At 43.1% G+C, this 26,397-nt stretch overlaps 1 protein-coding gene across 2 annotated transcripts in view; it reads left to right on the forward strand.

The window, feature by feature from the left end:
• The first annotated feature begins 5,067 nt into the window (after positions 1-5,067).
• Positions 5,068-26,397, forward strand: part of agla (amylo-alpha-1, 6-glucosidase, 4-alpha-glucanotransferase a) — a 230,011-nt gene continuing 208,681 nt past the window's right edge. For both annotated transcript variants that reach the window (XM_054744941.2, XM_054744906.2), the window contains exon 1: positions 5,068-5,188. The gene's annotated coding sequence lies outside the window, so the exon portion shown is untranslated. The remainder of the gene's footprint in view (positions 5,189-26,397) is intronic.

Consider the following 26,397-nt stretch of genomic DNA (forward strand, 5'->3'; position numbering starts at 1 on the left):
TAAGTAATGGAACTCTCCTGCCCTTCAGCAAGACAATCCAAAAACTCTGTCCAGAAAGCAGAATAGACATCTCTGGAAATGCCATCAGCATCTGCTCCCTTCTCATCTATGAAAGTAAATTTCAAAGGGTAGGTGAGCAAGTTGGGATCTTTGAACTGTGTGATTAGTTCATCCATAAGCTTTGTCCTATGAAGCTTAATTCTGACATTAACAACTTCAAATCCAGACAGCTCAGTGTTACTGTGTGCTTCGCTAGCTGAAGAACTGGCATTAGGTGCAGCCGGTAGCATAAATGTATGTGTAGGTTGCTCTGTTAGACTGGAAGTAGATGGCAGTGTATTGATTGTTAAAGGCTGACTGTTTGGATTTGCCAGGTTATGGGCAGATGATGGTTGACCAAGAATCACAAAGTTTCCTTCATCATTTGACAGACTGGACAAAACAAATACTGGGCCCATATCAGGAGATGCAGGATTCTCAGTGGGAGTAGATGTAGATGGTGCAGAGTTGTTGGAGAGTGACTGATTTACAGGACTCACAAAGTTCAGGGAAGTTGATGGTAGATTAAAACTCACAGATTCCCCTTCATCATCTGAAAGGGGCAGAGTGTCAGCAAGTCGCCATGCCTGAGGTTCTCCGGTGTAATGTCCTACCATAACCTCAGAGGAGTTAGATGACTCTGAGAAGTTGTTTTTGTAATCTGGTTCATCGTTCTCCACTCTTTCATCCGGCACGTTGATGAGTTCTGTGATTGTCAGTTCTTTCCGTTCCTTTGTGCAAAGATGAAATCTTAAAATTCCCATTTTCAGCAGGGAATAAAGTTCTCCTACTGTCATGTCTTCTTCTAAAATGTCTTCCTCTTGATAATCTAAAATATTACAAGTGAAATCTTCCAGTTTTCCCTTTTTACATTGTCCATTTGGTAAAAACAGCTCCTTTGCAACACTTAAAATATCAGATTTATTTAGCTTCTTTTGGCAAATCCACTCTCCTCGTTCCTCCTCCATTTTTCTTGTGTTGTTGCTTTCCTTCATGTATCCATCCTAACTCAACCTTTCTTGTCTTTCTTGTTATTCCTTAAATAGGCTTTAGAGTGTTTACGAGTTGAATATGATTCTTCTTGGTCCGTGTTACGGCTGGAGCCTTTTTGTGTTGTGTTTTCATTTTCTGTGCATTTTTGTGTTCTCATTAATGCTGCATCTGAGGAGCATGCCTGCAGACTATGGCCTGGTTGCTCACCCTTGCTCCTCCCTCACCAGCTGAGCCGGGTTTTCATCAGCCGCAGATTGCTTAAAGGATCTGCTGGAGCTCCTCACCAATGGGGACAATAGTGCAGAGCTGCCTTTCGTCTGGTCTGTTGTCTCCCACTTAGGGCTTTGATATTGATTAGCGAAAAGAAATAAGCTTTAGGGGTAATCTGTTACCTTTTTGAGATTTGCTATGACTCTCACCCGGGAGTCTGGGGATCGAATCCCGCCCGGGCCCTTGTTTCTCCACCTTGCCACACTTGCAATAGCTGACACGTCAGTCCATAATCACAATAAAATTGTGTAACATGACGGAGGCGCCATTCCACCAAAGGTTATTTACCCTCTCTCCACAGATGCCTCTGACACAGTACTAATCTGCATGAGACTGCCTCAAGGTCATGCATCTGCTTCTAAACTGCTTCCTTTCCAGCTCAAGAGAAGAATGAAGATAAAGGACTCTTTCCTTTTAATAAATCAAAGAACTCTATTTTTATTAAAGCTAATCAAACAAAGTGTTAGTCAATAATATAATGTTGACCAATCTGTGAAATAACAACGTTATTATTAATATGCTTTAATAAGTAATATTACCTTAATCTAGCTGCACTAGACATTCTGACTACGCATAATGTAAACACATGACACATTGCTTTCACTGATCCAATCAGAACCTTCCTTTCTGAAGCGTGGCATAGTCTCTGTGGTGTTCATAAATCTGCCAACTTTGATTGAACCAGAAATCGAAATATCCAGATTAATAAAACCAGTCCCCACGCCATCTTAAGTTCTGTTCTCAACAGTTCTCAGCAGTTTACTGGAGTTCTCTGCAGTTCACCGCATGCTAAGCAAAGTATCGGACCGGCCACCCGGACTTCCTTTTTTTAGAGCAAAGAACCAACAAGCTGGATAAAATCTGTTGCATTTTACCAACCAACAGTCCCATTGATTACATGTAAATTAACTCCTTTACAATTGAAATTATTTCTAAATAAAATAAAACTAAATAGACAGTTTTAACCAAACACATATTTTCTGAACTTTATAGCACAATTTGATACATTATATATTCTCCAAGAGCAAAACTATAAATATATTATTTTACTGTGTGTGTTCCTTCTTGAGCTTTGTCATTTCTGCACACCGGACAGGAGTTACCTTTTCTAAATATGAGAAGCTGAAGACTAAAATGTTACATTTATTCATAAAAACATATATATATTTTTTAGATTTTCATAATTTAGAATGTTCTGAAGTTACTGCTCTGTTGTGCCACACAATAAAATGTGAATAAACGTATGAATAATCGTTATAACAAGCATAGGTTATGAACACATTAGGCTTAGATGAGTAAAATACAAGTAAAATTCAAGTAAATGTCATTTAAAACTGGGTGTTACTATTACCAGTAGACGGTACCACACTGCAGATACATTCAGTAACATAGAACTGTGTTAAATCGATTCTAATTTCAGGTCGGCTAAGCGTCTAAAATGTGTCACCTACTTTGTCTCTCCTCATTGCAGAAATACATTCCTCAGACAAGTTACGTTGACTTAAAAAGGCAAAAAGTGGTTCCATTGGAGTCTCCATCTCTTCTCTCTCCATTTCTTCCTGAGGAGACTCAAACATCCCGCGAGATGTCGCCGTTTTACCATTATTATTCATGTCATTATTACAAGTTATGGAACACGTTATTTCGAAAAATGTTCTCATTAAAACATATTTATATCACGTTAATTTTAACAGGAAAGTTTCTCTTAATAATGAGAAACTTTGTCGTTAATCACGTTTTAACGAGAAAGTTTGTAATTTTAACAAGAAAGTATCTCGAAACATCGAGAAACTTTGTCGTTAAAACGATGTTAATATCACGTTTTAACGAGAACCTTTCTCGTGATTACGAGATACTGGTCCTGGTAATACGCTTCCGTAGAATCCCAAACTAATGAATACAATTGATTACAAAAATGTACAACTAAAGGACAACCATAAAACAAATGAGTAAGAGACTCAACACCTGTTTTGCAAAAGGAACATAAAGGGGACACATCAGGTTTAAATCTATTAATAAATTCATTACACGGATAATATCTATGTAAGATTTTCAAGTGTATTTCTTTAACTTTATTGGGGACAAAACATTCTGAACCTCAGAAAAGGCATTGCTACTGATGTCAGGAAACATTACCCTCCAACGATGTAATGAATTTGGAACCTGACTGTATAGAGAGGTAAAAACTGCTCTAATGTGAGCATTGTTACATGAGAGCTCTTCAAGAAGCTTTCTGCCAAGACACAGTGCAGGAAACCTTCCTGTGTAAGGTGTATACTGAGCAGGAGCTCTGACAAGAGACAATAAATGAACAAGAATACTTTGGAGAATTCTAGAGTGCATTGTGTAGCGACATGAATGGCCTCATTTTGTGTCCCAAAGGTCACACTTCCCCAGCTAGGTCAGCTGGGTTAAGCTGTAACATTTGTTCCACAGATTATCCTTCACAGGAGCCGAGATGTCTGCTAAACATCATCTTTTATCTGTCTCCTGTTCCGTCCCAAGATGAAGGACACTTCAAGATTTTAAAATAATAATATTAATAAACTGTTTTTACTGTTTATTACAATCATATGCAAATCATCATAAATAATCATCATGGTTCATTATAAATGTTTTTAATTACTGAAATGACTTATTATTTTTTGGGTTAATAATAATTATTATTTATGATAATCAGTAATGTTTGATCAGTAACCAGAAGGTCATTTGCACGTGTACACCTCATGCAGATCTGAATCCAGAGTAAAGTTAACTTGCTCTCACGTGTCTTTTGCTCCATAACAACAAGCTTTCTGACGCTGAGAGGGCGTGTTCTGAGGTTTTGTTAAAACCAAAATCTCCGCTGCTCAAGTCCAGCTCTTGAACCAAGCAGATACTCTCCGTGGTGACGAGGGGTATCCCAGAGGATGAGGGTCGGCCGCCTGAAGCCTCACTAAGCTGTTCTGTCACGCCGATAGAATCTCTCCGAATAAATGCACCTGTAACCAGCTGACGTAAAACTCCTTCATTTTTGATTTCGAGACGCAAATAGTTTCATCAGTCGTTGTGACCCGGAGACATCTCAGGACCGATTTGAGTCGCACCGAGCAGGGGCGCAGATAGGATTTTCAAACTGGGGGGGCAAAGTTCCAATGTACCCTCCCCCAAACACACACACACACACACACACACACACACACACACACACACACACACACACACACACACACACACAATCATCAACATTCACCTCTTGCACAACATGTACCTTTGTTGATGTGTTTTCAAAGGTAACAAATGGTAGTAGACAGGATATGATTTAAATGCAAATAATCCCCTTCGAGCTGACGCCCATTACGCATCCTCATTCAAGAATCTAGTAGCTCCTCTTTAAACATTTTTGGTACATTCAGAACTTGTTTTTGCCAAATGCAAACACGTTTTTTTTAGTAAACAAAGTTTAGAGAAGTTTTTTCATAAAATATAAAGTCCCATTTTTTTAATTAGAAAGACATTTTAGTTATAAACATGATTCAAGTACTGCAACTACTAATTGTTTATTTATTTATTGTCAAAACTCTAATAATAATAAAAAACAAAGCATTAAAAGACCAAATTAAATTATATGTTTGTGTGTTATTTTTCATGTGTGTTGAGGAAAACATTTTTAATTTGAATTAAATCCAGATTAGAATCACAATATGGACAAAACCGAGCCTCAAGACTCAATAAGTACAACTCGTTTTTTATAATTTTTTATTCTTTTTTCCTGGGAGTCGCATTCTGTGTATTACGGTAGTCATCGGGCTCCGCCCCTGTTCCAGCAGCTGTTCATCCAAGGTCGGACGGTGACTCTGCGGGCTGTCCTTCTGTCGCTGTGACGAACTACCGACACAACGAGCAGGTAAAAGCAAAAACAACAAACCTCTGAACATTCCTGCAGCTGTTTGTAGTAATAACACGTTGTAACCACCGCGCTGCACTGCCTGCATGGTGGCTAAGCTAGCTGTCTGTCCGAGGGAAGCCAAGCTAGGCTGACCTCTTCCTCAACTTCAGCTCGGCTTTGATGTTGCGTTTGATGGGGAAACCGGGTGTCACCGGTTCCCAGTCAGCATCTCCGAGCCTTTTAACCCCCTGCCCGAGATGGAAGTTTTAAACGTGACTCTTATTAATGCAGAAGGTGCAGAATGACCCCTAAAATAAAACTGTCTTTTTAACCAGAGGGTTTAAAGACGCATGCCTCTGGTTTTTCTGCACAACCCGTTGAGTTAGGGCCCCGCCCACCTGAGAGCAGTCCTGTGTAAGCAACGAAACTACATTTAAATGTCTTTACCGAAATGTAATGTGACTTGTATTCCTAAACTGTTAGTATAATGCTGCTTTAGATATGCACGTGAGCAACATTAAACTGGTCTTGTTTTAAAAGCAGCCCAATGGGGCATTGGTCATTCTCGGTATTAATGCGGTTTTCCAACAACCTAAACAGAGGTGGTGTCTTTATAAATAGATAACTACAGAATTCCTGACCTTTTCCCGGGGTTCAGTGACTTGGGATGCATTCACCCTCTCTGATTACTCAGAACTGGACCTCTGACAGCCTGGAAGTCTAGACTGGTGTGTGGATGCTGCTGTTCTCAAGCCTTTTGCTGCTGAATCCTAATCTGATGTTTTTACACCTAAATCCTCTAAAATAGATTTAGTGTTAAACTGTTGACTAAGAAACAGCAAACATATATCTTTCTTTTACATTTTAGCTTCACTTTTCATTAGTTTCCTCACTACAATTAGTTTGTGACATTCCACACATGGCACATGCCTCTGCAATCATGAATGGACATGGGGGGTCTGTGGAGTAGCATGTTTAAGAGAAAAGGGACCACACTCAGCCTTCCTGGAAAAGTCGATTCCCAGGTGCTGGAGAGGAGGGTCCGGTCTGTTCCTCTGTGATCTTACAGGTATAGTGGAGAGGATCCCTGCCTGTCACACGGGAGACCGGGGTTTGATTCCCCAATGGGGAGCCACTCTAGCCCCTAATTGTTACAACAATGACGTAACAATAAAAAAAAAATATATATATATATATATATATATATATATATAGGAGCCATATTATCAAAGAAGCTGCGTCCAATACTTATGGCCACTGAGGTGTTTTGCCTGGAGTTACCTGGTTGACGCGCTTGCTGATGTCCATTTTATCCTGGTGATAGTTTGGTTTGAATTAACTGTCTGAACGCCAATGCTCTGATGTTCTTTGACGTTTTTTAATTAAGATTATTGCGTTCACATACATCTGCCACTGCGGTCAAAAACCATAAGCTCTTCCGGGTTAGCACCTGTCATCAACAGTGACGCACTTCCTTATACCAACACAATAAACAGCGACCCCACATGAGCCAAACAAAAACTACACCCATATAAAGAAACAATAAATACATGATTGGCTCCTAGTAATACAGTTTAAAAAAGAACAACACACACTCAAAAAAAGATTATAACTCATAATTCATAATACATACAATAAGTACCATACGGTACGATATGATACATCATCAAGATCAAAGTCGTAGGTGAACTTTTCACCACACAGGTCGGTGTTTATCTGTAAACAAACCCTGTAGCCGGTGTTTGTGAACGTCCTTTATTGATCCGTGTTTGCAGCTGGAGTTACCCATGACCAGGATCCATAAGTTCATGATAGACACAAGCTGACATTGTTTATGAGAGGTGTTTTAGAAGTGTTTAGCGTGAGCACAATGACACAATCGAGTGTTTAGGCATGAAGTCTTTGTCAGTAGCTGTTATAACAGCAGCAGGTATGATGACCAGTGACTAATTCCAGAGGTGTGACCAAGTCACTGCTTTGCAAGTCACAAGTCTTTCCAGTTGTGGTGGCCATTTCAGTAAAGTAACATAAATCTGTTAGTTATAAATTTCTTTTAGAATCTCTTCTTTTATCATTCCCTTTATAATAAGTTAAGTTTGCAATTTAAGTTTGTTAATTTTTGTTTTTTGGCAAATTGATGTAGTTGTGAATTTTTTGGACACGCCTTAGTCATTAAGCTTATTAGTAGCACATGGGGAGGCGTGTGAGAATGTTTGTTGGCCAAGTGTCCGGGAAAATGGGAGGATTGGTTAAATGATTTTTGACCATTTTTTAGACCTGATAATTTAATTTAAGGTTAATTTTTGTTTGATCAAAAGTAGAACATTTTGAATGAATTTTGAACTATTTTTGGAAGAATAAACCATTTATAAAATTAGCAAGAAATCAAGTCTAAAATGCGTGCTTAAAGGAAATCACCTGTTCTCACCAACGGCCTTCAGTTGGAAGTCGTATTTTTTGGAAGTGTAAAGGCCGTGACACCAGTCAAGTCTCGAGCCAAGTCAAAGACAACCAAGTCCAAGTCAAGTCCAAAGTCCTTAACTTTGAATTTTCAAGTCATAATCAAGTCACCTGTCCAACTTCTATTTAATGACGATGATAATAAATAAATTCCAGAAATAAAGCTTCTTAAAGCTTAATTTATTTGCTCAAACAAGCAGAGAGGGCAACTGAAATGGATTATAAACCAAGTGCTGCTGCATTTAGCAGTACATCAAACCCAGAACCAAGAATGATTCATGATTTTTGTCCATGTCGTGCCACTTTTGTGCTAAAATATCAAATATGGTCAAGTCATCATCAAGTCAACAGATGCAAGTCGATTCAAGTCGCAAGTCATTGGCATTCAAGGCCGAGTCAAGTCGTAAGTCTTTATAGATTTTATCAAATCAAGTCAGAAGTCATTAAAATAATGACTCGAGTCTGACTCAAGTCCAAGTCACGTGACTCGAGTCCACACATCTGACTACAGGGTCTTGCTCATGTCTGGGATGAAAATGTAGAATACTACAAAGGATTTGAAAGGAAAATGTGCTTGCATCGAGTCCACGTTCACATGGGAAGATATTATATCACATAATTACACATGCAAGTACTACAGCAAGCCGATGGTGTATTTATTGGTTTTAGAAAGTCTTTCCCCCACGCTGTGACTCACCTCACTGAGAGGCAAGTAGCGTGAGTTTCACATTTTGTTTTTTTTTAGTTGCAGCAAAAGAAGCTGTTACTCAGTTCTGTTTCACTTTTTTATTTTGCATCAAGTTCAGACCAGATTAACTCAGACAAACGCTCTTTGTTTCCGTTTGTTTAGTTTTTGTAATTTTTTACAACCTAAGAAATAGAGAAACCTCTCTAGGCTTCTAAACCCAATCTAATATTTTTTGAGGATTTTTAAAACCAAATCATTGTAATAATTTAATGCATTGTTTCAACTCTGCTGTGTAGCAAAGCTGTATTTTCTAGAAACACTGCAGCCTAAAGCATGGTCTGTATGGGGATAGAAGTCAGTGTCTTCCTGTTTATCGGTCAGTGAAGTGTTAAATCAACTGCTCCATGTTGTACAACAGTTTGCGCAAAGTGTGTCTCAATCAATTCATTGCTTAAACCCTCCATGTTTACCCGAGCCCTTATCTCAGTGCTAACTATGTATGTACTGCAGCTTTTATGCACACAGACAAGAGACATACTGGGCAAAAACGCTGAACTCTGGATGCCTTTTCTTTGGAGATTTAGCGATTCTGTCATACCATACCTCAATTCACCTCACTTTAAATTGATTGATTTGGTCCAACAGGAGACTTCATATAGAAAATGATGAAACTAAAATGTCTAAATCAATTACAATATTAAACTAATCAAAACATATTTTAAAGGGACATTATGGAAGTTTGACAGCCAAAACATGTATAGAAATATTAAATGTCTTCTTCATACATTCTCCTGCAATGCCCTGGTCCTGTAGAATGAGCCCTGGCATTTTTACTGTGATTGCCTGTTTTTCTGTAAAATCACAGAAAAAGAGAGATGCTCGGGTCGAGCAGGCTGCTTCATGCGCGTTCACGCTCAGGCATCGCCCGTAGCATTTGCTATCCGTAGCTTTAGCAGCAGAGAGAGAGGCAGTGCCACTTTGTCGCTGTTCCTAACGCCTAGTGACAAAGCTAGCTACGTTTCTGAGGACCCTTAGCTACTTTCTGTAGAACTTTCTTCTAGATATTTCCTGTAAATTAGCAACAAAATAGCCATTTTCACTTCGAACCGTTCTTTGGTTTGACGTTGTTTCAGCTGTCATCAAGGATATAAAAGTTACAGAATGCTACTAGAGTTAGCTCACCTTGTAAGATGTCTGACTCTCATGCAGCAGACCTGGGTTTGATTCTGGATGTGAACATAGTTTATTTAGAGTTTCTTTTTTACATTAATGGTATATTTTTTTACAGTAAGATGCCCACATTTTTATTTGAGACTCGCCGAACGGCGTTGAATTCACAGATAAAAAGATGTGGGTTCAACTTTCATTTTGGAACAATTTTTCAAGCAAGGGAAGGGAATGATCTGAGCATGCAGGAGGACTGACCCATCATAAACCTTTGTCGGCTGTGCTGAAGAGAAAGGTACAGAACCAAATTATTTAATTAATTAGCTGCGCGTTCTCCTGTCCTCTGGGCCACACACACACACACACACACACACACACACACACACACACACACACACACACACACACACACACACACACACACACACACACACACACACACACACACACACACACACACACACACACACACACAGAGGACTGTCTCAGCTGCTATTTTCGTTAAGGAGTGTGCACGTACAGCATGCGCGCCTCGTGCACGAGTCTACTATTGAAGCTGCCGTTACGCTTTTGGCCTGAGGGGGCAATCACGAGCATAAAAATTCAAAACTCCGTAAAGTCCCTTTAAATGAAAAATCAATAGTTCTCTTATATCAAATATTAGCACTTCCACACATGATGTACTGTTCAGAGGTTTGGGGAAACACCTACAAAACTCACACTGAACACTTATTTCTACTACTGAAAAGAGCAATAAGAATTAAAGCTGCAAGCAGCGTCGTTCGGCCCTCGCAGCTCCGCGCCGCTCCGGCCTGGCCAGCAGCCCGGGGCACCAGGGCACGTCCGCAGAACACAAACGTCGACCACCCCAACACCAGAAACTGCTAACGGCCACCTTGTCCGCACCTCACCCTGACTCAGCATCCCCTTTGAGCCCTCCATTATATTTTATGTCTCACCACTAGGGAATCCTCTATCTTTACCACACTGGTGGTGTGATGACAGTGACCAACTTTAATGCTATTCTGACCATGTTTTTTAAAGTTATCGAAGGATAACGTTATCTAGGTGGCGCTGTGACCAACTACAGAAAAGTCCCATTGAGGTCAGCTTTGGTGACATTATATAACATTCACCAACCGTTTGTGCCTCATTGGCTAAAGGGCATGATTGTTCATTGCCATATTCAGTTTCGGGCAAATCGGAGGCCGTTTGTGGAAGTTACAGTCAAATGTAAGGTCATGGCGTCACGCCAGCATTCACCATGGCATCAAAACCCCTCCCTTTCTGGAAAGCTATCAGATCTGAATTGTCATTAAAACATCATGAAGACACTGTATGACCTGAGTGTCATTTTCACTAAATTAGAGGGGACAAATATGGGCATTTCACCATAAAACAATAGACTTCCTGTTGTCAGGGGGCGGGGCTTAGGTGATGTCAGCTGTCCACATTGTCGTTGTCTTGAGATGTGGTCAGTGATCACACAGACAAAGTTTGAATTAGATCTGATCATGCACATGGGAGTTATTAAGTCAAGTAATGTCATGGCGAAAGGTCAAAGTTTGAGGCTTAGCCACGCCCACACCTTTATACTTATTTAAAATCCGACGGTTGAATTTTTTCCCCTTTGACTTAAAAGTACATAGCATAAGTTTGAAGGTGATCGGTGTAAAGGGCGATGGTCCATCAATGTCCAAACAACGTGTGCGAAAACCACTAAATCGAGTACTTGGACCAAAATGGCCGACCTCCTGTGCGAAATTGCGCTTGGCTCCAAGAGACTTTTTTGTAGGTCCAGAGACCCTACATGAGTGTACCAATTTTCGTAATCCTCAGTCAAACCTTGTCTTGGGGCTGACAGTTTTAATGGTCCTAGGGGGCGCTATTTCAGAATATAGGCCACGCCCACAAATCTCAGCTGCCCAATTCTATTGGGGGTCAGACTAGGATCACTCACCAGACATTTTGTGGCGATGTCACGATAATTGAAGAAATGAGAGGCAAACGTATTGCCATGGCGTGATGGCGAATTTCACCATGCTCCCAAAGCCCCGCCTTTTTTCAAAACCTGCCAGTACTGTAGACCAAGTGACCTCAACTTGTCAGCTGCTATTTGCCAGAGATTGCTGGTGATTGGGTAAAAGGAGTCCAATAGGGAGCTGTGAAAAAAAGAGTGGCGTGGCGACAGGTCAAAGTTTGAGGCTTAGCCACGCCCACACCTTTATACTTATTTAAAATCCGACGGTTGAATTTTTTACTTTATGTCTAAAGAGTATATAGAAGAAGTTTGAAGGCGATTGGTGAAAAGGGCGATGGAGCATCACTGTCAAAACAACGTGTGCGAAAACCAGTAAATCGCGTACTTGGACCAAAATCGCCGACTTCCTGTGCAACTTTGCACTAGGCTCCAAGAGACTTTTTTGTAGGTCCTGCGACACCACATTAGTGTACCAAATTTCGTAATCCTCAGTCAAAGCATGGCTTGGGGCTGACAGTTTTAATGATCCTAGGTGGCGCTATTTCATAAAATAGGCCACGCCCACCGGATGTTCACATCAAATTTTTTGGGGGGCCGGACTAGGATCACTCCCAAGAGGTTTTGTGGCGATATCTCAAGAAATGATGAAATGGGAGGCAAACGTAAGGCCACATCGGTACGCCTGACTTCGCCGCACCGCCACAGCCCCGCCTTCTGGAGAAAACTCCCATAAAGTGACGCCAAGCAATCCCACCTTGTCTTCAGTTACCTGCTACAAATATGGGGTGATTAGTTGAAAGGGCGAATTTTGGACAATTTCCCAGTAAAAACTTGACCTTTTAAGGCCTGAGGGGGCGGGGCTTATGTGATATCATCAATCAACCATTCATTTGTCTTCGGGGGGCGATGACGATTGTCCATAGAAAACGACTTTAACTGTAATTCTTTCATTTATGAAATTATAGCAATTTGAATTTTTTTGGCGAGTGCTCGAACTTTGAGGCCTGGCCACGCCCCTTCAGCATTTACGAAAAGTCAATTTTATTTTCTCATTTGATTCATCCATCGCTTCTGTTCGATCGCACATTATTTTTGAGACAATCGTGCGAAAAATGACCAAACTGTTTAACCAAATATAGAGCCTAGAAATGGCCAAAATGGGGTAAAAATGGCCACTTTAGTCCAAAATGGCCGACTTCCTGTTTGATATTGACCATGGGTGCAAGAGGCTTTTCTGTGCGTATTGTTGAATTCTACAGGTGTACCAAATTTTATCACTCTACTATGAAAAAAGGTCAATGCGGAGGGGTATTTTTAATTTTCCAGGGGGCGCTGTTGAAACACTTTTATACCAACTTTCACATTGCCAGTGAAATACGTAAATTTCACGCACTTTCTATATTGGGCCAGAATTTGGTGAGTTTTTGGAAATGCTAAGACCCCCTAAAGGCCGTCCAAAGACGCGGAAGAAAAAAAAAGAAAAAAAAAGAAAGAAAGAAAAATTAAAGCTGCAAGCAGCGTCGTTCGGCCCTCGCAGCTCCGCGCCGCTCCGGCCTGGCCGGCAGCCCGGGGCACCAGGGCACGTCTGGCAGAACAGAAACATCAACCACCCCGACACCAGAAACCGCAAATGGCCTCCTCGTCCGCACCTCACCCTGACTCAGCATCCCCTCTGAGCTCACCATTAAATTGAATTGTAAGGTTACGGCGTTACGCCAGAATTCGCCATGGCATCAAAGCCCCTCCCTATCTGGAAAGCTATCAGATCTGAATGGTCATTACAGCATCATGAAGACCGTGCATGACCTTAGTGTCATGTTGACTAAATTAGAGGGGACAAATATGGGCATTTCAGCATAAAACAATAGACTTCCTGTATTCAGGGGGCGGGGCTTAGGTGATGTCAGCTGTCCACATTGTCATTGTTTAAAGATATGGTCAATGATCACACAGACAAAGTTCGAAAAAGATCTGATCATGCACATGGGAGTTATTAAGTCAAGTAAAGTAATGGCGAAAGGTCAAAGTTTGAGACTTAGCCACGCCCACACCTTTCAACTTTTGAAAAATCCGACGGTTGAATTTTTTCTCCTATGTCTTAAGAGTAAATAGCAGAAGTTTGAAGGCGATTGGTGAAAAGGGCAACGGAGCATCACTCTCCAAACAACGTGTGCCAAAACAACTAAATCGCGTACTTGGACCAAAATGCCCGACTTCCTGTGCGACTTTGCACTTGGCTCCAAGAGACTTTTTTGTAGGTCCGGAGACACCTCATTAGTGTACCAAATTTCATAATCCTCAGTCAAAGAATGGCTAGGGGCTGACAGTTTTAATGGTCCTAGGGGGCGCTATTTCAGAAAAATGGCCACGCCCACAAATTTTAGCTGTCCATTTCTATTGGGGGTCAGACTAGGATCACTCACAACAAATTTCGAGGTGATATCTCGATAACTTAAGAAATGAGAGGCAAACGTATTTCCATGGCGTGATGGCGATTTTCGCCATGCTCCCAAAGCCCCGCCTTTTTTCAAAACCTGCCAGTACTGGAGACAAAGTAACCTCAACTTGTCTACTGCTGTTTGCCACAGAATCCTGGTGTTTGGGTAAAAGGAGTCCAGTAGGGAGCTGTGAAAAAAAGAGTGGCGTGGCGACAGGTCAAAGTTTGAGGCTTAGCCACGCCCACACCTTTATACTTATTTAAAATCCGACGGCTGAATTTTTTCATCTATGTCTTAAGAGTATATAGCAGAAGTGTGAAGGCAATTGGTGAAAAGGGCGACGGAGCATCACTCTCCAAACAACGTGTGCGAAAACCACTAAATCGCGCACTTGGACCAAAATGGCCGACTTCCTGTGCGACATTGCACTTGGCTCCAAGAGACTTTTTTGTAGGTCCTGAGACACCACATTAGTGTACCAAATTTTGTACTCGTCAGTCAAAGCATGGCTTGGGGCTGGCAGTTTTAATGGTCCTAGAGGGCGCTATTTCAGAAAATAGGCCACGCCCACCGGATGTTCACATCACATTTTTGGGGGGGCCGGACTAGGATCACTCCCAAGACGTTTCGTGGCGATATCTCTAGAAATGACGAAATGGGAGGCAAACGTAAGGCCACGTCGGTACGCCTGACTTCGCCGCGCCGCCACAGCCCCGCCTTCTGCAGAAAACTCCCATAAAGTGACGGCAAGCAACCCCAACTTGTCTTCAGTGACCTGCTACAAATTTGGGGTGATTATTTGAAAGGGCGAATTTTGGGAAATTTCCAGGTAAAACTTGACCTTTTAAGTCCTGAGGGGGCGGGGCTTATGTGACATCATCAATCGACCATTCATTTGTCTTCGGAGGGCGACGACAATTGTCCATAGAACATTTCTTTAACTGTAATTCTTTCATTTATGAATCTATAGCAATTTGAATTTTTTTGGCGAGTGCTCGAACTTTGAGGCCTGGTCCCGCCCCTTCAGTATTTACGAAAAGTCAATTTTATTGTCTCATTTTAATCGTCCATCGCTTCTGTTCGATCGCACACTATTTTTGAGACGATCGTGCGAAAAATGACCAAACTGTTCAACCAAATATAGACCCTAGAAATGGCCAAAATGGGGTCAAAATGGCCACTTTAGTCCAAAATGGCCGACTTCCTGTTTGATATTGACCATGGGTGCAAGAGGCTTTTCTGTGCGTATTGTTGAGTTCTACAAGTGTACCAAATTTCATCACTCTACTATGAAAAAAGGTCAAAGCGGAGGGGTATTTTTAATTTTCCAGGGGGCGCTGTTGAAACAATTTTTTACCAACTTTCACGTTGCCAGTGAAATACGTAAATTTCACGCACTTTCTATATTGGGCCAGAATTTGGTGAGTTTTTGGATATGCTAAGACCCCCTAAAGGCCATCCAAAGACGCGGAAGAAAAAAAAAGAAAGAAAAAAAAAAAGAAAAAAAATAATAAACGGAGCAGATACAATAGGCCTTCGCAGCTTCACTGCTCGGGCCTAATTAAAGCTGCAAGCAGCGTCGTTCGGCCCTCGCAGCGAAGCTGCTCGCCCTCCTTCCGCAACCCCTCCGCTCCATCCGCGACGCTCTCCAAACCCAGCTCCGCGCTTCTCCATCCTGGCCGGCAGCCGGGGGCACCAGGGCACGTCTGGCAGAACAGAAAGTCAACCACCCCGACACCAGAAACCGTGAACGGCCTCCGCGTCCACACCTCACCCTGACTCAGCATCCCCTCTGAGCCCACCATTACACGTCTCACCACTAGCAGATACTCTATCTTTACTACACTGGTGATGTGATGTTCAGTCTCGGGCATATCGAAGGCTGTTTGTGGAAGTTACAGTCAAACGTAAGGTCACAGCGTCACGCCAGAAATCGCCATGGCATAAAAGCCCCCCCTTTCTGAAAAGCTATCAGATCTGAATGGTCATTACAACATCATGAAGACAGTGCATGACCTTAGTGTCATCTTGACTAAATTAGAGGGGACAAATATGGACATTTCACCATAAAACAGTAGACTTCCTGTAGTCAGGGGGCGGGCTTAGGTGATGTAAGCTGTCCACATTGTCACTGTCTTCAGATGGGGTCAGTGATCACACAGACAAAATTTGAAATTGATCTGATCATGCACATGGGAGTTATTAAGTCACGTAACATAATGGCGACTGGTCAAAGTTTGAGGCTTAGCCACGCCCACACCTTTATACTTATTTAAAATCCAACGGTTGAATTTTTTCCTCTATGTCTTAAGAGTATATAGCAGGAGTTTGAAGGTGATCGGTGGAAAGGACGACGAGACATCATTCTCCTAATAACGTGTGCGAAAACCACTAAATCGAGAACTTGGACCAAAATGGCTGACCTCCTGTGCGACATTGCGCTTGGCTCCAAGAGACTTTTTTGTAGGTCCTGAGACACTACATTAGTGTGCCAAATTTCGTGATCCTCAGTCAAAGCATGGCTTGGGGCTGATTGTTTTAATGGTCCTAGGGGGGCGCTATTTCAGAAAATAGGCCACGCCCACAAACTTCAGCTGTCCATGTCTATTAGGGGTCAGAGTAAGAAATCGCCATGGCATCAAAGCCCCTCCCTTTCTGAAAAGCTAGCAGATCTGAATGGTCATTACAACATCATGAAGACAGTGCATGACCTTAGTGTCATGTTGACTAAATTAGAGGGGACAAATATGGGCATTTCACCATAAAAAATAGACTTCCTGTAGTCAGGGGGCGGGGCTTAGGTGATGTCAGCTGTCCACATTGTCATTGTCTTGAGATGTGGTCAATGATCACACAGACACAGTTTGATATAGATCTGATCATGCACATGGGAGTTAAGTCAAGTGATGTAATGGCGAAAGGTCAAAGTTTGAGGCTTAGCCACGCCCACACTTTTATACTTATATAAAATCCGATGGTTGAATTTTTCTCCCTTTGTCTTAAGAGTATATAGCAGAAGTTTGAAGGCGATTGGTGAAAAGGGCGATGGTGCAACACTCTCCAAACAACGTGTGCGAAAACCACTAAATCGAGTACTTGGACCAAAATGGCCGACTTCCTGTGCGACTTTGTACTTGGCTCCAAGAGACTTTTTTGTAGGTCCTGAGACCCCACATTAGTGTATCAAATTTCGTAATCCTCAGTCAAAGCATGGCTTGGGGCTGACAGTTTTAATGGTCCTAGGGGGCGCTATTTAAGAAAATAGGCCACGCCCACAAACTTCAGCTGTCCATTTCTATTGGGGGTCAGACTAGGATCACTCATCAGACATTTTGTTGTGATGTCACAATGACTGAAGAAATGAGAGACAAACGTATTTTCATGGCGTGATGGCGAATTTCGCCATGCTCCCAAAGCCCCGCCTTTATTCAAAACCTGCCAGTACTACAGATCAAGTGACCTCAACTTGTCTGCTGCCATTTGCCAGTGATTGCTGGTGATTGGTTAAAAGGAGTCCAATAGGGAGCTGTGAAAAAAAGAGTGGCGTGGCGACAGGTCAAAGTTTGAGGCTTAGCCACGCCCACACCTTTATACTTATATAAAATCCGACGGTTGAATTTTTTCATCTATGTCTTAAGAGTATATAGCAGATGTTTGAAGGCGATTGGTGAAAAGGGCAATGGTGCAACACTCTCCAAACAACGTGTGCGAATACCACTAAATCGAGTACTTGGACCAAAATGGCCGACTTCCTGCGCGACTTTGCACTTGGCTCCAAGAGACTTTTTTGTAGGTCCTGAGACCCCACATTAGTGTATCAAATTTCGTAATCCTCAGTCAAAGCATGGCTTGGGGCTGACAGTTTTAATGGTCCTAGGGGGCGCTATTTCATTAAATAGGCCACGCCCACAAACTTCAGCTGTGCAGTTCTATTAGGGGTCAGAGTAGGATCACTCATCAGAAATTGTGTGGCGATGTCACAATGATTGAAGAAATGAGAGACAAACGTATTTCCATGGCGTGATGGCGAATTTCGCCATGCTCCCAAAGCCCCGCCTTTATTCGAAACCTGCCAGTACTATAGACCAAGTGACCTCAACTTGTCTGCTGCTATTTGCCAGTGATTGCTGGTGATTGGTTAAAAGGAGTCCGATAGGGAGCTGTGAAAAAAAGAGTGGCGTGGCGACAGGTCAAAGTTTGAGGCTTAGCCACGCCCACACCTTTATACTTATATAAAATCCGACGGTTGAATTTTTTCATCTATGTCTTAAGAGTGTATAGCAGATGTTTGAAGGTGATTGGTGAAAAGGGTGATGGTGCAACACTCTCCAAACAACGTGTGCGAATACCACTAAATCGAGTACTTTGACCAAAATGGCCGACTTCCTGTGCGACTTTGCACTTGGCTCCAAGAGACTTTTTTGTAGGTCCTGAGACACCACATTAGTGTACAAAATTTCGTAATCCTCAGCCAAAGTATGGCTTGGGGCTGACAGTTTTAATGGTCCTAGGGGGCGCTATTTCAGAAAATAGGCCACGCCCACCGGATGTTCACATCAGATTCTATTTGGGGCTGGACTAGGATCACTCCCAAGAAGTGTTGTGGCGATATCTTTAGAAATGACGAAATGGGAGGCAAACGTAAGGCCTAAGCGGTACACCTGACTTCGCCGCACCGCCACATCCCCGCCTTCTGCAGAAAACTCCCATAAAGTGACGCCAAGCAACCCTAACTTGTCTTCAGTTACCTGCTACAAATCTGGGATGATTATTTGAAAGGGCGAATTTTGGAAAATTTCCCAGTAAAACTTCACCTTTTAAGTCCTGAGGGGGCGGGGCTTATGTGACATCATCAATCGACCATTCATTTGTCTTCGGAGGGCGACGTCGATTGTCCATAGAACATTTCTTTAACTGTAATTCTTTCATTTATGAATCTATAGCAATTTGAATTTTTTTGGCGAGTGCTCGAACTTTGAGGCCTGGTCCCGCCCCTTCAGTATTTACGAAAAGTCAATTTTATTGTCTCATTTTAATCGTCCATCACTTCTGTTCGATCGCACACTATTTTTGAGACGATCGTGCGAAAAATGACCAAACTGTTCAACCAAATATAGACCCTAGAAATGGCCAAAACGGGGTCAAAATGGCCACTTTAGTCCAAAATGGCCGACTTCCTGTTTGATATTGACCATGCGTGCAAGAGGCTTTTCTGTGCGTATTGTTGAGTTCTACAAGTGTACCAAATTTCATCACTCTACTATGAAAAAAGGTCAAAGCGGAGGGGTATTTTTAATTTTCCAGGGGGCGCTGTTGAAACATTTTTTTACCAACTTTCACGTTGCCAGTGAAATACGTAAATTTCACGCACTTTCTATATTGGGCCAGAATTTGGTGACTTTTTGGATATGCTAAGACCCCCTAAAGGCCATCCAAAGACGCGGAAGAAAAAAAAAGAAAGAAAAAAAAAAAAAAAAAAATAAGAAACGGAGCAGATACAATAGGCCTTCGCAGCGCTTCGCTGCTCGGGCCTAATTAAAGCTGCAAGCAGCGTCGTTCGGCCCTCGCAGCGAAGATGCTCACCCTCCTTCCGCACCCCCTCCGCTCCATCCCCGATGCTCTCCAAACCCAACTCCCCGCCGCTCCGTCCTGGCCGGCAGCACGGGGCACCAGGGCACGTCCACGGACTGAAACGTCCACCACCCTGACACCAAGAAAAGCTAACAGTCACCTCATCCACACCTCACCCTGAATCAGCATCCCCTCCGAGCCTACCATTATATTACATGTCTCACCACTAGGGCATACTTTATCTTTAGCACACTGTTGGTGTGATGACACAGACCAACTTTAGTGCTTTTTTGCCCATATTTATTAAAGTTTTCGAAAGTTAAAGTTATCTAGGGGGCGCTGTGATCAATTACAGAAAAATCCCATTGAGGTCAGCTTTGGTTGACAAGGACAGTTTTCTGTTATTTTGGCATCAAACGGACGTTGTGTGTGTTATCTAAAGCCAGTGAGCTGAAAGGGGCGGAGCTACAGGGATTTGAATCAACAACCACATCAATGTGTTTGGTGCAGTCACGTGATGTCACAAGCCAAGTATAATGCCATTCTGACTTTGACTTTAGAAGTTAATAAAGTTTGAACCCATCTAGGGGGCGTTGTGACCATTTACAAGTAAATGCCATAGAGGTCATCTTTGGTCATCAAAGATGGTTTTCTGTTAATTTGGAATCAATCAAACGTTGCATGGGTCATCTAGAGACAAAAAGCTGTAAGTGGGTGGAGTTAAAGTGAATTGAACAAGTGATCACATACATGTGTTGATTGCAGATGTGTGATGACTCCCACAATGTTTGATGTAGTTTGGAACTTTTTTGCAGAAGTTACAAAGGTTTTTTGTATCTAGGGGGCGCTGTCCCAAATTTAAGAATTATTCCATGAAGAAGTTTGTAGGTTGATGACAGTCATTTGTGTGCAGTTTGGTGTGAATTGCATCATGCATGTGTTATTAAGGGCCTAATATCTGTCAGGGGGCGGAGCTAAAGCAATATCAACAACTTACCACAGGACTGTGGTGGGTGCCATTGTGTGAGTACACATAGCAAGTTTGGTGCAGTTACGACCTCGTCTGTAGGAGTTATTACAGTTTTAATGGTGTGTAGGGGGCGCTGTGGTGACATTACACAACTTTCACCAACGGTGTGTGCCTCGTTGAATAAAGGGCATGATTGTTGATTGCCATGTTCAGTCTCGGGCAGATCGGAGGTTGTTAGTGGAAGTTACAGTCAAACGTAAGGTCACGGCGTCACGCCAGAATTCGCCGTGGCATCAAAGCCCTTCCCTTTCTGAAAAGCTATCAGATCTGAATGGTCATTACAACATCATGAAGACAGTGCATGACCTTAGTGTCATGTTGACTAAAGTAGAGGGGACAAATATGGGCATTTCACCATTAAAAAATAGACTTCCTGTAGTCAGGGGGCGGGGCATAGGTGATGTCAGCTGTCCACATTGTCATTGTCTTGAGATGTGGTCAATGATCACACAGACGGAGTTTGATATAGATCTGATCATGCACATGGGAGTTGTTAAGTCAAGTAATGTAATGGCGAAAGGTCAAAGTTTGAGGCTTAGCCACGCCCACACCTTTATACTTGTATAAAATCCGACGGTTGAATTTTTTCCTCTATGTCTTAAGATTATATAGCAGGAGTTTGAAGGTGATAGGTGGAAAGGACGACGAGACATCATTCTCCTAATAACGTGTGTGAAAACCACTAAATCGAGTAATTGGACCAAAATGGCCGACTTCCTGTGCGACTTTGCACTTGGCTCAAAGAGACTTTTTTGTAGGTCCTGAGACCCCACATTAGTGTACCAAATTTCGTACTCCTCAGTCAAAGCATGGCTTGGGGCTGACAGTTTTAATGGACCTAGGGGGCGCTATTTCAGAAAATAGGCCACGCCCATTTGATGTTCACATGAGATCTTTTGGGGGGCCGGACTAGGATCACTCACAAGACGTTTCGTGACTGTATCTATAGAAATGACGACATGGGAGGCACATGTATGGTCACGGCGGTACGCCTGACTTCGCCGCGTCGCCACAGCCCCGCCTTCTGCAGAAAACACCCATAAAGTGACGTCAAGCAACGCCAACTTCTCTTCAGTTACCTGCTACAAATTCGGGCTGATTATTCGACAGGGCGAATTTTGGAAAATTTCCCAGTAAAACTTGACGTTTTAAGTCCTGAGGGGGCGGGGCTTGTGTGACATCATCCAGCGACCATTCATTTGTCTTCGGGGGGCGATGACGATTATCCATAGAAAGTTACTTTAACTGTAATTCTTTCATTTGTGAAATTATAGCAATTTGAATTTTTTTGGCGAGTGCTCGAACTTTGAGGCCTGGCCCCGCCCCTTCAGTATTTACGAAAAGTCAATTTTATTTTCTCATTTGAAGCGTCCATCGCTTCTGTTCGATGGCACACTATTTTTGAGACTATGGTACGAAAAATGACGAAACTGTTCAACCAAATATAGACCCTAGAAATGGCCAAAACGGCTAAAAATCGCCATTTCAACCCAAAATGGCCGACTTCCTGTTTTATATTGACCATGGTTGCAAGAGGCTTTTTTGTGCGGACTGTTGAGTAGTACCAGTATACCAAATTTCATAACTGTACGATAAACTAAGCTTTATGGAGAGGGGTATTTTTCACTCTTTAGGGGGCGCTGTCGAGCCACTTTTTTATCAACTTTCACATCGCCAGTGAAATACGTAAATTTCACGCACTTTCTATATTGGGCCAGAATTTGGTGACTTTTTGGATATGCTAAGACCCCCTAAAGGCCACCCAAAGACGCGGAAGAAAAAAGAAAGCGTAATAATAATTAAAGCTGCAAGCAGCGTCGTTCGGCCCTCGCAGCGAAGCTGCTCGCCCTCCTTCCGCACCCCCTCCGCTCCATCCCCGACGCTCTCCAAACCCAGCTCCGCGCTTCTCCGTCCTGGCCGGCAGCCGGGGGCACCAGGGAACGTCTGGCGGAACAGAAAGTCAACCACCCCGACACCAGAAACCGTGAACGGCCTCCTCGTCCACACCTTACCCTGACTCAGCATCCCCTCTGAGCCCACCATTACACGTCTCACCACTAGGAGATACTCTATCTTTACCACACTGGTGATGCGATGTTCAGTCTCGGGCAAGTCGGAGGCTGTTTGTGGAAGTTACAGTCAAACGTAAGGTCACAGTGTCACGTCAGAAATCGCCATGGCATCAAAGCCCCTGCCTTTCTGAAAAGCTATCAGATCTGAATGGTCATTACAACATCATGAAGACAGTGCATGACCTTAGTGTCATCTTGACTAAATTAGAGGGAACAAATATGGGCATTTCACCATAAAACAGTTGACTTCCTGTAGTCAGGGGGCGGGGCTTAGGTGATGTCAGCTGTCCACATTGTCACTGTCTTCAGATGTGGTCAGTGATCACACAGACAAAGTATGAAATTGATCTGATCATGCACATGGGAGTTGTTAAGTCAAATAAGGTAATGGCGACTGGTCAAAGTTTGAGGCTTAGCCACGCCCACACCTTTATACTTATTTAAAATCCGACGGTTGAATTTTTTCCTCTATGTCTTAAGAGTATATAGCAGAGGTTTGAAGGTGATCGGTGGAAAGGGCGAGGAGATATCATTCTCCTAATAACGTGTGCGAAAACCACTAAATTGAGTACTTGGACCAAAATGGCCGACCTCCTGTGCGACATTGTGCTTGGCTCCAAGAGACTTTTTTGTAGGTCCTGGTACACTACATTAGTGTGCCAAATTTTGTGATCCTCAGTCAAAGCATGGCTTGGGGCTGACTGTTTTAATGGTCCTAGGGGGCGCTGTTTCAGAAAATAGGCCACGCCCACAAACTTCAGCTGTCCAATTCTATTAGGGGTCAGAGTAGGATCACTCATCAGAACTTGTATGGCGATGTCACAATGACTGAAGAAATGAGAGACAAACGTATTTCCATGTCGTGATGGCGAATTTCGCCATTCTTCCAAAGCCCCGCCTTTATTCGAAACCTGCCAGTACTATAGACCAAGTGACCTCAACTTGTCTGCTGCTATTCGCCACTGTTTGGTGGTGATTGGTTAAAAGGAGTCCAATAGGGAGCTGTGAAAAAAAAGAGTGGCGTGGCGACAGGTCAAAGTTTGAGGCTTAGCCACGCCCACACCTTTATACTTATTTAAAATCCGACGGTTGAATTTTTTCATCTATGTGTTAAGAGTATGTAGCCGAAGTGTGAAGGCAATTGGTGAAAAGGGCGACGGAGCATCACTCTCCAAACAACGTGTGCGAAAACCACTAAATTGCGCACTTGGACCAAAATGGCCGACTTCCTGTGCGACAATGCACTTGGCTCCAAGAGACTTTTTTGTAGGTCCTGAGACACCACATTAGTGTACCAAATTTCGTAATCCTCAGTCAAAGCATGGCTTGGGGCTGTCAGTTTTAATGGTCCTAGGGGGCGCTATTTCAGAAAATAGACCACGCCCACCGGAATTTCACATCAGATCTTTTGGGGGGCCAGACTAGGATCACTCACAAGAAGCTTCGTGGCGATATCTCTAGAAATGACGAAATGGGAGGCAAACGTAAGGCCTAAGTGGTACGCCTGAATTCGCCGCGCCGCCACAGCCCCGCCTTCTGCAGAAAACTCCCATAAAGTGAAGCCAAGCAACCCCAACTTGTCTTCAGTTACCCGCTACAAATTTGGGGTGATTATTGGAAAGGGCGAATTTTGGAAAATTTCCCAGTAAAACTTGACCTTTTAAGTCCTGAGGGGGCGGGGCTTATGTGACATCATCAATCGACCATTCATTTGTCTTCGGAGGGCGATGACAATTGTCCACAGAACATTTCTTTAACCGTAATTCTTTCATTTATGAAATTATAGCAATTTGAATTTTTTTGGCGAGTGTTCGAACTTTGAGGCCTGGCCCCGCCCCTTCAGTATTTACGAAAAGTCAATTTTATTGTCTCATTTGAATCGTCCATCGATTCTGTTCGATCTCGCACAATTTTTGAGACGATGGTGCGAAAAATGACCAAACTGTTCAACCAAATATAGACCCTAGAAATGGCCAAAACGGGGTCAAAATGGCCACTTTACTCCAAAATGGCCGACTTCCTGTTTGATATTGACCATGGTTGCAAGAGACTTTTCTGTGCGGACTGTTGAGTACTACAAGTATACCAAATTTCATAACTGTACGATAAACTAAGCTTTATGGAGAGGGGTATTTTTCACTTTCTAGGGGGCGCTGTTCAGTCACTTTTTGACGAACTTTCACATCGCCAGTGAAATACGTAAATTTCACGCACTTTCTATATTGGGCCAGAATTTGGTGACTTTTTGGATATGCTAAGACCCCCTAAAGGCCATTCAAAGACGCGGAAGAAAAAAGAATAATAATAAGAAGAAACGGAGCAGATACAATAGGCCTTCGCAGCTTCACTGCTCGGGCCTAATAAACGGAGCAGATACAATAGGCCTTCGCAGCGCTTCGCTGCTCGGGCCTAATTAAAGCTGCAAGCAGCGTCGTTCGGCCCTCGCAGCGAAGCTGCTCGCCCTCCTTCCGCACCCCCTCCGCTCCATCCCCGACGCTCTCCAAACCCAGCTCCGCGCTTGTCCATCCTGGCCGGCAGCCGGGGGCACCAGGGCACGTCTGGCCGAACAGAAAGTCAACCACCCCGACACCAGAAACCGTGAACGGCCTCCTCGTCCACACCTCACCCTGATTCAGCATCCCCTCTGAGCCCAGCATTACACGTCTCACCACTAGGAGATACTCTATCTTTACCACACTGGTGATGTGATGTTCAGTCTCTGGCAAATCGGAGGCTGTTTGTGGAAGTTACAGTCAAACGTAAGGTCACAGCGTCACGCCAGAAATCGCCATGGCATCAAAGCTCCTCCCTTTCTGAAAAGCTATCAGATCTGAATAGTCATTACAACATCATGAAGACAGTGCATGACCTTAGTGTCATGTTGACTAAATTAGAGGGGACAAATATGGGCATTTCACCATAAAACAGAAGACTTCCTGTAGTCAGGGGGCGGGGCTTAGGTGATGCCAGCTGTCCACATTGTCACTGTCTTCAGATGTGGTCAGTGATCACACGGACAAAGTTTGAAATTGATCTGATCATGCACAAGGGAGTTATTGAGTCAAGTAACGTAATGGCGACTGGTCAAAGTTTGAGGCTTAGCCACGCCCACACCTTTATACTTATTTAAAATCCGACGGTTGAATCTTTTCCTCTATGTCTTAAGAGTATATAGCAAGAGTTTGAAGGTGATCGGTGGAAAGGGCGACGAGACATCATTCTCCTAATAACGTGTGCGAAAACCACTAAATCGAGTACTTGGACCAAAATGGCCGACCTCCTGTGCGACATTGCGCTTGGCTCCAAGAGACTTTTTTGTAGGTCCTGAGACACTACATTAGTGTGCCAAATTTCGTGATCCTCAGTCAAAGCACGGCTTGGGGCTGACAGTTTTAATGGTCCTAGGGGGCGCTATTTCAGAAAATAGGCCACGCCCACAAACTTCAGCTGTCCAATTCTATTAGGGGTCAGAGTAGGATCACTCATCAGAAATTGTGTGGCGATGTCACAATGATTGAAGAAATGAGAGACAAACGTATTTCCATGGCGTGATGGCGAATTTCGCCATGCTCCCAAAGCCCCGCCTTTATTCGAAAGCTGCCAGTACTATAGACCAAGTGACCTCAACTTGTCTGCTGCTATTTGCCAGTGATTGCTGGTGATTGGTTAAAAGGAGTCCAATAGGGAGCTGTGAAAAAAAGAGTGGCGTGGCGACAGGTCAAAGTTTGAGGCTTAGCCACGCCCACACCTTTATACTTATTTAAAATCCGTAGGTTGAATTTTTTCCCCTTTGTCTTAAGAGTCTATAGCAGAAGTTTGA

This window comes from Nothobranchius furzeri, chromosome 11 (genome assembly GCF_043380555.1).
Source record: "Nothobranchius furzeri strain GRZ-AD chromosome 11, NfurGRZ-RIMD1, whole genome shotgun sequence".
NCBI classification, from domain to species: Eukaryota; Metazoa; Chordata; class Actinopteri; order Cyprinodontiformes; family Nothobranchiidae; genus Nothobranchius; species Nothobranchius furzeri.